Genomic DNA, 16149 nt, shown 5'->3' with positions numbered 1-16149 from the left:
TTCTCTTGAACAATGGCTAATAGATTTCTTCCAGTCGAAACCAAAACAGTTCTACAGGCGAGGCATTCAACTGCTACCTACCTCAACGTTGGCAGGTCATAGAGAGTGGAGGTGAGTTACAGTGCGTGCGAGTGACAGTAAAATAAAACAAAATAAAATATAAGAACTGCACGAACTTATTCATTTCTTTAACACAGTGTCTATAATAATATTCTGCTTCTTACTAAGAAATTTACAATCTTTAAATTGAAATTCTGTGTTCTTAATCTGCCCGTGTAAGAAATTAATTCTAGCGTTGACTGAGGAAAGACTGCATTTATCTCGCATTAAATTACGAGTTGCATTCTTTAGTCGCCTTTTGAGAGACAATATCGTCTTTTCGTCATCACTAAGAGAACTACACTGACCCTGCATTTGACTACAACTAGGCTGACCTTGAATTTGAACTTCACCGCCTACTGCTTTCATCACTGCTTCACTCACTTCTTGTTCCTTCTTTTCTTGATACTGTCCTCACTTCTTTTCCTACTGGGTGCCTTTCGCGGTTTTACCTCAGTGGATAGGTAGTTCGGTAAATTTGGAAATATATTGAGGCACCGATCCTGGTTTTAATTTCCACCTCACACGAGGAAGTTCAACGTTTTCACCATTCACAACGAAACATTCCGCCTTTATAATTAAATCTGCCGAAAAATGCAGGTCGCATATTCTTCTTTTGACTGACAATCATCATCATCATCATTATCACCATCATCATACATCCCATCAAGTTTCTCACATCCTCGAAGTATGCCTTCCTTCCTTTCCTATTATTTTCCCCTCAAAGACATTTTTTTTTGCTAGGGGCTTTACGTCGCACCGACACAGATGGGTCTTATGGCGGCAATGGGACAGGAAAGCGCTAGGAGTTGGAAGGAAGCGGCCATGGCCGTAATTAAGGTACAGCCCCAGCATTTTCCTGGTTTGAAAATGGGAAACCACGGAAAACTATATTCAGGGATGCCGACAGTGGGGTTTGAACCCACTACCTCTCGATGCAATCTCACAGCTGCGAGCCCCTAACCGCACGGCCAACTCGCCCGGTCAAAGACATTTTTTAGGAACTCATTATGTCTCAGATTGTGACCTACAAGTTCTACATTCTTTATCAGTGTCCGCTGTTCATTGATCTGGGTGGGGGCGATAGAACAACACTCACGGCGTCCTCTGCCTGTCGTAAGAGGCGATTAAAAAAGGCCCCAGGGGCTCTCCACTTGGGAGCGTCGGTTCGCGACCCCGGGGCCCTTAGCTAGTCCTAGCGTTTTTTCCTCTTACTTGTGCCAGGCTCCTCACTTTTATCTATCCAACCCGACCTCTCTTGGTCAACTCTTGTTCTTTTCCGACCCCGACTGTATTAGGTTTGCGAATCCTAGGGAGTCTTTCAATTTCACCCCGTTCGTGGCTCTTGTCTTTGATTGGCCGATAGCTGCCTCTGTGGGTCAGTGGTACAGTGTCGGCCTCCGGATCCCAAGATAGCGGGTTCAAACCCGGCGGAGGTAGTCGGATTTTTGAAGGGCGGAAAAAAGTCCATTCGACACTCCATGTCGTACGATGTCGGCATGTAAAAGATATCTGGTGACACATTTGGTGTTTACCGGACAAAATTATTTTAATATCAGCCATAGACGCCCAAGAGAGTTTCGGTTTACTCGGTCTGCCATCTAGTGGGCCTAGAGTAAAACGGAACGTCGAAATTGACGTGCAGACAGCCAGGTGGCGTCAAATTGAAATGTCTGCACACGGTAGCTGAGGCCATACGATTATTATTATTATTATTATTATTATTATTATTATTATTATTATTGTTACCGTGTTTTTGTGGTAGTTATGCGTGAAAGAAGGTGCGGGGTGGTGAACAGGTCTCAAGCTACGAAAGTAAAATTAATTTAAAATTTAACAAGGTTATATTTTCTTTTCAAATTAAGGAAATAACAAGCATGGCAGGTACAGAGTAGCAAGTCACAAAGGTAGTTATAATATTTACAGGATTCGGGCTTCGCGCCCTGACTTTACAATGCTTGGGCAATCAGCCCAACCTTACTTCAAAATAAGTATTAACAGAGGGGCAGAAAACCCCATTCATGCTCAGGAGCACTTGCTCCAAATTACACAGAAAAGCCTCCTCGAGGCATACAACACTTAATTTTCAAGAAAGAGCCCCTCGCTCTCAACTTTAAGCCTCTCAAAGGCCACACCAAACTCCACCTTCAAGTTGTCCTCTCTGGACATAGACACAGGGGTAAAATACCCAACCTACTGAGGTCTATTAAGTGAGAAAAGATTAATTACTTGACCTCTAAAATAACAATTTGAGAGGAGGCGAACTTGCGCTCCTAATACGCTTTGTTTAAAACCTACTTGGCACTAGGCCGTTAATACAAGGGCTAATCCCATACTAAAGAGGTGACTTAAGAAGGAAACAATTTACATTAAGTCGAAGAAGAATAGGTTGAGAAAAATATAAGTTCACCTCAAAACAATATGAGTGGGAGCTCGAGAGGGTTAAGCACTCTCTATCCCAATATGTAGTTTAAAAGATAGAATAGATACAAGTTTCTTTACATTTTACGGAAGGTTACATAATGGAAAAACTTCGGACCCGCCCCGAGAGTTAAACTGCTGAGCAAGCAAGAAAAGAAGTAATTAGTCGGCCATTACCTGGTTGTTGACTGTCGCCGAAGAAAGAGGCGCTTCCCGCCCCCTGCTATGTACTTTACACACTGAAAGATGGAACAGAAGTGGCCCGGAGACCCTAAAATCAGCAGTTTATATCCTCTCGCGGAAAGTTCGAGGCGTTAGGGGAATGAGAACACCCTCCCACAAAAACTTTATTGGGTAGGATACAGCAACATATTCAAGTTGGGGGAAGATACATCCGATTGGTCAGAAATTAATAAAAGAAATTCGGGATTGGCTAAATACAAAACAAGGGGAAAGAGAGGGGTATACAGCCAACTTAAACAATAACCAAAAGAAATTTAACAAGAAACAAACTTTTGAAATAAAAATTTCTCCAAAAAAAAAAAAAAACCCAGTTCTTTCACTCCGCACTAGGGTGCACTATTGTTGATCTTCAGTAGTGTCCTCTAGAAGAGAAAGTTCACACTTCTTTCTACAAGCAAAACAAGAATACGTCGAAAATGACACAGTTAAAAAACTCCAAATTTTCCACGTAGTGACATCTTCTGAGAAATTTGAAAATTAATACCGTCAATAAAGTTCAGACTTCCTCCAGCAGAGGAGTTTCAATTGGCGCACATTTTAAATTAGCGGCGTGGAGGTGTACCGCCCGGTGCAATTATTATTATTATTATTATTATTATTATTATTATTATTATTATTATTATTATTATTATTGGCCGATAATTTCATTTTTCGAAGTGTCGGATCCCTTCCATTTTTCTCTCTGATTAGTGTGATATAGAGGATGGTTGCCTAGTTGTACTTCCTCTTAAAACAATAATCACCACCACCATCACTTGCTCATTGACTTCTTTTAGAACATCTCGAATCGTCTGTTTTTCAATCCAGCATGTCCTCGTCATTTTCCTCCAAATCCACATTCCAGTTTTTTCTAGTGAATTTCTTTCCTTTTTTCCAATGAAATGAAATGAAATGACATGGCGTATGGCTTTTAGTGCCGGGAGTGTCCGAGGACATGTTCGGCTCGCCAGGTACAGGTATTTCGATTTGACTCCCGCAGGCGACCTGCGCGTCGGGATGAGGATGAAATGCTGAAGACGACACATACAGCCAACCCCCGTGCCAGCGAAATTAACCAGTTAAGGTTAAAATTCCCAACGCTGCCGGGAATCGAACCCGGGACCCCTGTGACCAAAGGCCAGCACGCTAACTATTTTGCCTTTTTTTTCCAATAGTCCATCTTTCACAACCATAAAGTAGTACACTCCAGACATGGGATTTTACAAAAGGCTTTGCGCGGCTGTGAGCTTGCATCCGGGAGATAGTAGGTTCGAATCCCACTATTGGCAGCCCTGAAAATGGTTTTCCGTGGTTCCCCATTTTCACATCAGGCAAATGCTGGGGCTGTACCTTAATTAAGGCCACGGCCGCTTCCTTCCAACTCCTAGGCCTTTCCTATCCCATCGTCGCCATAAGACCTATCTATGTCGATGCGACGTAAAGCCCCTAGCAAAAAAACAAAAAAAAGGCTTTCTTGTTTCTAAACTTATGTGGGTATTTGTAAAAGACTTATTTTATTTTGAAAGGCCTGTTTAGCAAGAGCTACTCTTCTTTTAAATTCGTTGGTGTATCTATTGTTTTCAGTGATAACAGGGATAACAGAAATATTTCACTTGTTCTACATTGGGAATTCCTGTTCTTATGTTTGTATTAACTCTCCTGCCATCTTTGCTCACAACTAAAATGTTGGTTTTCTTACTATTGATTTTAAGTTTGTAATATTTCAATGTATCACACAGAACAGTCAACATTCTATTTAATTCCTTCTCAAAGTCTGCTACTATGGAAATGTCATCAGCAAATCTAATATTATGTATTCTTTTCCCATTTATCTTTTATCCCTTAGTCTTTTCCTTTAAAACACATATTGCTTCTTCAATAAACAAATTGAAATGTTATGGTGAGAGTGGACAACCCTGCCTCACCCCTTTCTTAATTCATGCCATTCTTGTATATGAATTCACCACTAAGCAGTTGTGCACTGGTTCTTGTAAATTTTCCGTTCTTGTAAAGTTTCCGGATTTTCCTCCAATGGAGGCAGACCAATGGAAGTACATCTTGCTAATTGGCACTGCCAGTCTTCTGCACTCGAGCTGAGTGGCTCTGACGGTTGAGGCGTCAGCTTTCTGACCCTAGCTTGGCAGGTTCGATCCTGGCTCAATTCGGTGGTATTTGAAGGTGCTCAAATACGTCAGCCTCGTGTCGGCATATTTACTAGTACGTTAAAGAACTGTCCGCCTCTGTGGTGTAGTGGTTAGTGTGATTAGCTGCCACCCCCAAAGGCCCGGGTTCGATTCCCGGCTCTGGCACGAAAATTTGAAAAGTGGTACGAGGGCTGGAACGGGGTCCACTCAGCCTCGGGAGGTAAGCTGAGTAGAGGTGGGTTCGATTCCCACCTCAGCCATCCTCGATGTGGTTTTCCGTGGTTTCCCACTTCACCTCCAGGCAAATGCCGGGATGGTACCTAACTTAAGGCCACGGCCGCTTCCTTCCCTCTTCCTTGTCTACCCCTTCCAAACTTCCCATCTCCACACAAGGCCCCTGTTCAGCATAGCAGGTGAGGCCGCCTGGGCGAGGTACTGGTCATCCTCCCCAGTTGTATCCCCAGACCCCGAGTCTGAAGCTCCAGGACACTGCCCTTGAGGCGGTAGAGGTGGGATCCCTCGCTTAGTCGGAGGGAAAAACCGACCCTGGAGGGAAAAACAGATTACGAACGAACGTTAAAGAACTCCTGTGGGACACAATTCTGGCCCCTCAGCGTCTCCGAAAACCGTAAAAAATGTACTGTAGTTAGTGACCTAAAGCAAATTACATTATTAATCTGCTGCATACAAGTAAGAAAAATAACGCTATAACTCATCTCATATGAAAATGAAAATCCACAGCCTGTTTCCAGTCATCCGACCGGGTCAGGAATGGAATGAATGAAGCCCCCATCTAATGGCGAGGATAGGAATTGTGCCGGCTGCCTAAGCTCCTCTGGGGCAATGATTAATGAATGAAGATGAAATGAAATGATATCGGAGAGTGTTGCTGGAATGAAAGATAACAGGGAAAACTGCAGTACCCGAAGAAAAACCTGTCCCGCCTACGCTTTGTCCAGCACAAATCTCACATGGAGTGACCGGTATTTGAACCACGGAACCCAACGGTTAGAGGCCGGAGCGCTGCCGCCTGAGCCACAGAGGCTTACTCATCTCATGTATTAATAATATTTATCAGGTCACATATTTCCTCTTTTTTTTTTTTACTTCTGCCAACGGCCGTAGCCGTGTTGAAACACCGGATCCCGTGAGATCTCCGAACTTAAGCAACATTGGGCGTGGTCGAGAATTGGATGGGTTGCCACGCGCTGTTGGTGGGGGGTAAGGGAATGGAGGAGCGGAAAGGAGCTGGCCACCCTACCGCACGTAAACTCCGGTCCAGGCACACCTCTACGGAGGTTCGGACCTGCCTTCGGGCAGAACACACCCTTACCTTACCTTTTTACTTCTAGTCCCCCAGTTTGGGGAACATTAGAATAGCCTACAGGCTGTTGAGTGCACCTGGTCTAATTTTTATAACGTTGTGAACACTTGAGTTCGCGTTATTTATGAGTTTTTGAGAGTTCTAACCAATAGGTCGCAGTAAAGATTTGTACTGTATATACAATAATGCCCTCGTTAAGTTGATCCCTACGAACTCGAGACAGACAGCTGACAGCATGTCGAGGCACGTGACCGACCGGTACGATATCCCACCTCCTGCAGTTTTATGTTTTCCACCTGAGCACGCGACAGGTGACGAGGTAGGTTACTGATACTCTTGAGAGTCTTACCAACAGCTGAGTTCCGGGCACGCGACTCACACCTGGCTCTTGGTTTTTCGAGGGTGATCCAATAAATTAGGCAAATTTATTCAACTCGCACATTTATTATTCATGCAGTTCCCCCCCCCCCCCAGTAATGATTACTTTTTCTTTTAGCTCTCATACGTGTTTAAGGGGAAGTGCTAGAACGATCTTTTAAAAAATAGATTTCGATTCCATAAAACAATTAAGTCAGTATTAAATTGGTATAAAATCTATTGTCCGCCTCTGTGGTGTAGTGGTTAGTGTGATTAGCTGCCACCCCCGGATGCCCGGGTTCGATTCCCGGCTCTGCCACGAAATTTGAAAAGTGGTATGAGGGCTGGAACGGGGTTCACTCAGCCTCGGGAGGTTAACTGAGTTGAGGGAAGTTCGATTTTCTCTTTAGCCATCCTCGAAATGGTTTTCCGTGGTTTACCACTTCTCTTTCAGGTAAATGCCGGGATGGTACCTAATGTAAAGCCACGGCCAGTTACTTCCCTCTTCCTTGTCTATCCCTTCCGGTCTTCCCACCCCTCTCACAACGCCCCTGTTCAGCATAGCAGGTAAGGTCCTGGTCTTCCTTCCCAGTTTTACCTGCTCGTCCCCAGTCTCACACTCCAGGACACTGCCCTTGAGGTGGTAGAGGTGGGATCCCTGGAGCGTGAGACTTAGGGCTTTGTGGAGGGATGGGAAGATTGGAAGGGACAGGCAAGGACGAGGGAAGGAAGGCCGTGGTCTTAAGTTATGTACAATCCCGGCATTTACCTCGAGGAGAGTGGGAAACCACGGGAAACCATTTCGAGGATGACTGAGGTGGGAATCGGACCCACCTCTACTCAGCAGACCTCCCGAGGCTTAGTGGATCCGGTTCCAGCCCTCGTACCACTTTTCAAATTTCGTGACACAGCCGGAAATCGAACCCGGTCCTCCGGGGGTGTCAGCTAATCACGCTAACCACTACATGAGCTATCTTGATGGATATATTCTCGAATTCAAGCTTTTATGGCTGTTCGTCTCTTAAAGGACGTGGTTATAAATACCACCTAGCATCAACTTGAATTTTCCCATACATTATAATGATAACAATAATAGTCCGACTTCGTGGATGGATGGTCAGCGTACTGCCCTTGGGTTCAGAAGGTCCCGGGTTCGATTCCCGGCTGGGCGGAGTATTTTAATAACACGGGCTTGGGGACTGGATGTTGTGTTTGTCCCAACACTCTCCTTTTCATATTCAGACAACACACCACACTGAAAACCAACACAAAAACTCGCAATCGTGATTAAATCCCTCCATATAGGATTGGCGTCAAGAAGGGCATGCGGCCGTTCGACAGGACCAAGTCCACATGCGTGACGCAGTTCGCTCCCACAATCCCACAGTTGTGGGAAGAGCGATAGAAAAAAAAAAGAATTATTAACAGTATTAAAAATGTATTAGCAAAACCGATAGTAGAAAATAGAATGTTTAAAATACAGCGGATATCTACCAGTAATAACCGAACAGGGGCACAGAATTAGTCGCACATCACGGGAATCGAACCGCGTGGGATCGGTAACAGAGTCCTGAATATACAAGTACTCCGGGATCAGGATAACTGCTTGATTTCATCGAACAACAAGTAGTATTTTCTCAAACTATATTGTATTGCGATATATATATTTAATTGCTCATTGCAGGGATCAACAGTTACTTGGTTTCACCACTAAAGAGTAGCAGGTTTTCGTCATTATTTATATTAGTACCAGGAGTAGAATGGTACAATATGTTATGTTATATCATGTTAACATCATCATCATCATCATCGGTTTTTCCCTCGGACTTAGCGAGGGATCCCACCTCTACCGCCTCAAGTGCAGTGTCCTGGAGCTTCAGACTCTTGGTCGGGGGATACAACTGGGGAGTATGACCAGTACGTCGCCCAGGCGGCCTCACCTGCTATGCTGAACAGGGGCCTTATGGAGGGATGGGAAGATTGGAAGGGATAGGCAAGGAAGAGGGAAGGAAGCGGCCGTGGCCTTAAGTTAGGTACCATCCCGGCATTCGCCTGGAGGAGAAGTGGGAAACTACGGAAAACCACTTCCAGGATGGCTGAGGTGGGAATCGAACCCACCTCTACTCAGTTGACCTCCCGAGGCTGAGTGGACCCCGTTCCAGCCCTCGTACCACTTTTCAAATTTCGTGGCAGAGCCGGGAATCGAACCCGGGCCTCCGGGGGTGGCAGCTAATCACGCTAACCACTACACCACAGAGGCTCATGTTAACATAAAACCTGGAATACAGTATTGTTAATTTTTAATTTGAATGTAGGCTAACTTTACAGTCATTACATACATTATTCAAAACAATGACTATACTATTTTATGCCACATGTATTATAACATAAATGTTATCATAGGCCTAGCTGCCAACACAGAATTTCGAACAAATAATTGTGACATTTATACGATGTGTAAATTTAAATTCTGAAGTCTTACACCAGGTAGTTAGACTCTGAATATAACAAATACTGATAGGCCTATATACACACAGTATAACCAAAATAAATAACATCTTTTAATATGGAACTAGTCTATTCTTTATTGAAACAATAATAATATCAATCTCCTTCATATATCAGCTGATTGAGTACTTGGCTAAAACATGGCGGCTGGACTGGACTTCGCCACACTGTACATATAGAGTCACTATAATCCATACACTTTAATAGCGCTAGTGTTCGTGAGGAATCTGTACTAACAACTTCCGCTATTAGTTCAAGGATAGCAGCACCAGCAGAAGTAGTAGCCATGATTTCCTAATAGTGTAAGGTTTGACCGTTAGATGGATCTGGCGGCAACGTACACAAAGAGCGCCAGCGTTGAGCGCAATGTCCGCTGGCAACCTGTCTGGATCCTAGCCTGGACCGCTAGGTAAGGATTGACACGCTAGTTTGTGAGGTACGGCCGGGCAGAAAATCTATCAGTGTTTGTGAAGTGTTTGTATCTGTGTTATTAAACAGTGTTAGTTGACAAGATATCTGTCACATGGGATAGTGCAGAATCGTGGACCAATATCACTAAAAGCCGGCTGCAGTCAAGACCAGGTAAGTCAAATCCATTAGTAAGACAACAAACTTCCTATTGCATGTTTGAGAGTTGTGACAACAACATAACACTGACAACCATCTGAAACACGCTAAGGAGGTGGGATAATTGATAAATTGTTCTTGTTTCTAACTGTCACATGCCAGTTATTAGAAAACAGCCCAATAATTCATGCAATTCTTATTTAAATAGCCCCAAAACAGAAAGACAATAATAATAATAATAATAATAATAATAATAATGATAATGTGATGTCTCTAATATTACTATAATTACTACTGTTTTTGAGACACGCCGGGATGCAGGGAACGGAATGTCAACTGATTATTTCGGAATTCAATCCCACAACCTTAACCATTCAATCAGCTGCACTGCAGAACGAATTAGTAAAGAAAGAAAGAAAGAAAGAAAGAAAGAAAGAAAGAAAGAAAACAGTTCTTGAGGAATTTACAATCCACAACAGCAATGTTTTGTTGACTCACAATAGCTGTCAGTTTATTGTTTAACAAAAGTGACCCTCGATGTACCAACTGCCGAATCATATTGGAAAATGTACTTATCTCCGTAAATTTACTATCAATATAGGAAACATATTAAATAAACAAACCCTAATTGCGATGGTCTGCAGTACATTTAAAAATAATTTTAGATAACGTAGATGCCAAGCTACTTAATTTAACCAGCGATATAGGTAGGACCGCCTATGTGGTGTAGTGGTAAGTGTGATTAGCTGCCCCCTTGAGGCGGTAGAGGTGGTATCCCTCGCTGAGTCCGAGGGGAAAACCAACTCTGGATGGTAAACAGGTTAAGAAGAAGAATATTACTACATATTTTATGAACATTACATATTAAATTACTGATATTTACTACATTTTCATGTGTATATTTTGCACTTTGATATTATATAAAAATCGGGGCCCTAGAGAGGAAAATGAGAACTCGTGCCTAGGAACTTTCGCACAATGTGTTTAGTATTTAGAACAACTACTTTTGAAGTTCTGTGTAAGTGAACGGATGCACTGCAGATTGAGTGTGGCTAGCGAACTATGCAGAATAGCCGCAGTGCGTGATAGGAGCGTTGGAGGTCTAGTTAGAGAGCGAAGTTACCACAAGTGTTTCGTGTACTTTGATATCTCTGTTGCTGTTGTCTCTAGATTGCAAGTGTTTGGGCAGGTAATCTGTATGAGTAATTCAGTCTCCCTAGCGTTTTAAACGAAGATTTTATCTTGTCTGTTTTTCTTCTTCTTCTGCTTAATCTGCTTAGCTTCCAGGGTTGGTTTCTCCCTCGGACTCGGCGAGGGATCCCACCTCTACCGCCTCAAGGGCAGTGTCCTGGAGCTTCAGACTCTGGGTCGGGGGATACAACTGGGGAGGATGACCAGAACCTCGTCAGGCGACCTCACCTGCTATGCTGAACAGGGGCCCCGCTGGGGGATGGGAAGATGGGAAGATGGGAAGGGATAGACAATGAAGGGGAAAGGAAGCGGCCGTGGCCTTAGGTTAGGTACCATCCCGGCATTTGCCTCGAGGAGAAGTGGGAAACCACGGAAAACCACTTCTAGGATGGCTGAGGTGGAAATCGAACCCACCTCTACTCAGTTCTCCTCCCGAGGCTGAGTGAACCCCATTCCAGCCCTCGTACCACTTTTCAAATTTCGTGGCGGAGCCGGGAATCGAACCCGGGCCTCCGGGGGTGGCAGCTATTCACACTAACCACTACACCACAGAGGCGGACTTGTCTGTTTTTTACTGACAGTAACATCCGTTATAACATCTCTGTTCCAAGGGAGTTTATGGCTTAAGTTTTCGAACACTGCTTCTGGTGTCTATTTCCAATAGCTAGAGGATGATGGAAGAAATTTGCACTTAGAGCAAGTTTCTGGTGGATAAGTTTTGCTATTTAGAACCTTCGTGACTACGGTGGCAGCGCGTCGGCCTCTCACCGCTGAGTTCCATGGTTCAAATCCTGGTCACTCCATGTTAGATTTGTGCTGGAAAAGTGGAGGTGAGAAAGGTTTTTCTCCGGGTACTCCGGTTTTCCCTGTCATCTTTCATTCTAGAAACACTCTCCAATATCATTTCATTTCATCTGTCAGTCATTAATAATTGCCCAGAGGAGTGTGACGGGCTTCGGCAGCCGGCACAGTTCCTATCCTCGCCACTAGTTTGGGACTTCATTCCATTCCTGAGCCGGTCTCATGACTGGAAACAGACTGCGGATTTGCAAGTTTTGCTATTTGGGCAGACTGATACAATGCGCTGAATGTTTTCTTTTGACCTGATACAGCGGTGGCAGTTGCCTGATGAACTCATGGTATCCTCCAAAATACATTTCCGGCAGATGCGAGTGGCTAAATGTGATCTTTATGGCCAAGACAAAGTTTTCAGTTTCTAGTAAATAGATAGAGCGAGTCAGCCAAGCGTTTATTGTTAGTAGTATTATTTTTTTTGCTAGGGGCTTTACGTCGCACCGACACAGATAGGTCTTATGGCGACGATGGGATAGGAAAGGCCTAGGAGTTTGAAGGAAGCGGCCGTGACCTTAATTAAGGTACAGCCCCAGCATTTGCCCGGTGCGAAAATGAGAAACCACGGAAAACCATCTTCAGGGGTGCCGATAGTGGGATTCGAACCTACTATCTCCCGGATGCAAGCTCACAGCCGCGCGCCTCTACGCGCACGGCCAACTCGCCCGGTAGTAGTATTATTAGTGGTGTTACAGAAGAATGCTGAAGGTGAGATGGATAGATCGAATCACGAATGAAGAAATACTGAATCGAATTGGCGAGAGGAGAACGATTTGGCTAAATTTGACGAGAAGAAGAGGTAGAATGATAGGACACATCTTAAGACACCCAGGACTTGTGCAGTTGGTTTTTTGAAGGAAGTGTAGGTGGTAAGAACGGTAGGGGTAGACCAAGGTATGAATATTACAAGCAGATTAGAGCAGATGTAGGATGCAATAGTTACGTAGAAATGAAAAGGTTAGCACAGGATAGGGTGGCATTGAGAGCTGCATCAAGCCAGTCCATGGACTGATGGCTCAAACAACAACAACAACAACAGTATTATTGGTATTTTCCAAACTCTCAAAAAATATGGCAGAGCAGAGCAATAACAAACAGTACAAAGATTAGACTAGTTGATTCTCTTGTGTTCTCTGTCTTCCTTTATGGTTCTGAGACCTGGACTCTCAAGGCAAGATATAACTACCGTATCGACACCTTTCAGATGTGCTGTTGGAGAAGGATGCTCCATGTACCTTGGACGGAAAGAAGAACTAATGCATTTATTATTCAAGTACTGAATATCTCCGAACGTCTCTCTTCTCGCGACATAAGATGAATCGTCCAATTCTTCGGGCATATTGTAAGAGGAAACAGTGAAAATCTGGAAAAATATATCATGAAAGGCAAAGTTGTCTGCAGAAGACCACGAGGAAGGACATCGAGCAGGTGGATTGATCAAGTTCTGCGTACCACCGGTCTGACTCTTCAGCAGGCTTTAAGAGAAACTGAACATCGTCAAAGTTGGCGCCGCTTAATCAAGAATAGTGTGTGAAGTCAAATGAGGTCACGACGCTTAGCAGTGAGTTACACCACTCATGATGATGATTATTAATCAATTAATTAATTAATTAATTTATTTATTTTAAATCCACAGCCTGTTTCCAGTCATTCGACCGAGTCGGGAATGTAATTGAAGAAGCCCCCATCTAGCGGCGAGGATGGGAATCATGTCGGCTGGCGAAGCCCGTTGCACTGCTCTGGGGCAATGATGAATGACTGACAGACGAAATGAAATGGTGACCGACTTCTTGGCTGAATGATCAACGTTGAGACCTTCGGTTTAGAGGGTCCTGGGTTCGATTCCCGACCAGGTTGTGGATTTTAGTCACGTCCGATTAATTCTTCTGACTCAGGGATGGGGTGTTTGTGTTTGTTCCAACACTCTCCTCTTCAAATTCAGACAACACACAACAATACAAAGCACCACAGGAACATGCAATAGTAATTACAACCCTCCATATAGGGTTGGCATCAGGAAGGGCATCCGGCCATAAAACAGGACCAAATAAACATGTGTTACACAGTTCGCACCCGCGCACCATACGTGTGAAAGAAGAAGAAGAAGAAGATAATCACATGATATTATACTGGAGAGAGTTGCTGGAATGAAAGGTGACAGGGAAAACCGGAGTACCCGGAGACAAAACCTGTCCCGCCTCCGCTTTGTCTAGCACAAATCTCACATGGAGTGACCGGGATTTGAACCACGGAACCCAGCAGTGAGAGGCCAGTGCGCTGCCGCCTGAGCAACGGAGGCTCTATTATTATTATTATTATTATTATTATTATTATTATTATTATTATTATTATTATTATTATTATTATTATTATTATTATTATTATTATTATTAACTGTATCTGTAAAGGTGAAAGAATCATTCTTTTCAGTAATGGCTCGTCCTACCTGAAAATGAGTTGATCAAAAATATGTTCAAAATATTCTATTCTTTCAATTTTTTATTATAGCCTATACAATTATTATGAAAAAATTACCGCAGTGGACGTATGAGGAAATCGTTTATGAGCTCCCTGTGAATAGTCTTCTTCCTTTTTTTCTTTCTTTCTTTCTTTCTTTCTTTCTTAATGAGTTTACACTCAAGGGCTTGTGTTTCCTCCGGACTCAACGGGATCCCACCTCTACCGCCTCAAGGGCAGTGTCCTGGAGTGTGTGACTTTGGGTCAGGGGAATACAACTGTAAAGGAGGACTAGTGCCTCGCCCAGGTGGCCTCACCTGCTATGCTGAACAGGGGCCTTGTGGGGGGATGGGAAGATTGGAATGGATAGGCAAGGAAGAGGGAAGGAAGCGCCTGTGGCCTTAAGTTATGTTTCATCCCGTCATTTGCCTGAAGGAGAAGTGGACCACGGAAAATCACTTCGAGGATGACTGAGTTGGCCTCTACTCATTTGGCCTCCCGAGGCTGAGTGGACCCCGTTCCAGCCCTCGTACCACTTTTCAAATTTCGTGGCAGAGCCGGGAACTAAACCCGGGCCTCCGGGGGAGGCAGCTAATCACACTAACCACTACACCACAGAGGGGGACTAAACAGTCTTCTACTATGGAATACTTGAATAAGTTCTACCCTAATTTTCTTTCCCTACGCTTTCATTTCAGATACCAACATGCCAGTAATTTAACATGATCGAGAGATCTGGCTGCGCAGATTGGACCGTGCACTATTAATGCAGGCTACGACCACTTCCTTCCCTGTCTTAGCCCTTTCCTAACCCACCGTCGGCGAAACCTATCAGGGTTCTTCTTCAAGTGTCATACTAGGTCCCCCAGACGTTGGCGATCACCCTGGAGAAAGCACCCCTTTCTTTAGCGAACCGGAAGATCTGTTCGGTGATGCTGGGTGTGAAATGTGGGGCGGGGGTCTTTCATTATAAAATAATAAGGGAAATCTAGGTCCGCCTCTGTGGTGTAGTGGTTAGTGTGATTATCTGCCACCCCCGGAGGCCCGGGTTCGATTCCTGGCTCTGACACGAAATTTGAAATGTGGTACGAGGGCTGGAACGGGGTCCACTCAGCTTCGGGAGGTCAACTGAGTGAAGGGGGTTCGATTCCCACCTCAGCCATCCTGGAAGTGGTTTTCCGTGGTTTCCCAGCTATCCTTCAGGCAAATGCCTGGATGGTACCTAACTTAAGGCCACGGCCGTTTACTTCTCTCTTCCTTCTCTATCCCTTCCACTCTTCCCACCCCACTACAAGGCCCCTGTTCATCATAGCAGGTGCGGCTGCCTGGGCGAGGTACTAGTCCTCCTCCCCAGCTGTATCATCCTGTCCCAATGTCTCAAGCTCCAGGAAACTGCCCTTGAGGCGGTAGAGGTGGGATCCCTTGCTGAGTCCGAGGAAAAACCAACCCTGGAGGGTAAAGAGACTAAGAAACAAAGAGGAAAAAAAGGGAAATGTAGAAATATATTACTGAAATTAATGTTTTTTACTGTGCATATTTTCATAAAAACATCAACACCAATACACATAATATGTAAATAATAGAACGACTGCCAGACCATGAGCAATAAAGCAACTTAGAGGTGACAACTCTGCACATGCAACCAATTTTTCATGTTTCACTCTGGCAAGTCCATCTAAAACCCGCGAATAACTTTCTCAGTATTTATCATCCTTGTTATAACAACAGAATTCAAACAAAACGATTTAAAATGTACATTTTTCTGGGGGAAAGGGTAATTTACTTACAAGGAAATTATAGGGCCTATACCCTCTGCCTGATGTGAACACTAGTATTTAAGCCCTGTGATACTTCTCCCCCCCCCCCCCCGCACCACCATTTCTTTTTGATTTCGCATCCTGCGGTGTTGTTGATGCTAGTGCAGTCTTTTATGTTTTGGGGCCACGGCATCGGTGGTTTACCAGCTCTTTTCTTCCTTGTAATAATATCAGATGCACCGAGCGAATT

This window comes from Anabrus simplex, chromosome 1 (assembly GCF_040414725.1).
Source record: "Anabrus simplex isolate iqAnaSimp1 chromosome 1, ASM4041472v1, whole genome shotgun sequence".
Lineage (NCBI taxonomy): Eukaryota > Metazoa > Arthropoda > Insecta > Orthoptera > Tettigoniidae > Anabrus > Anabrus simplex.
The sequence above is the reverse complement of the archived record's forward strand: the minus strand, read 5'-3'. Positions refer to the sequence as shown.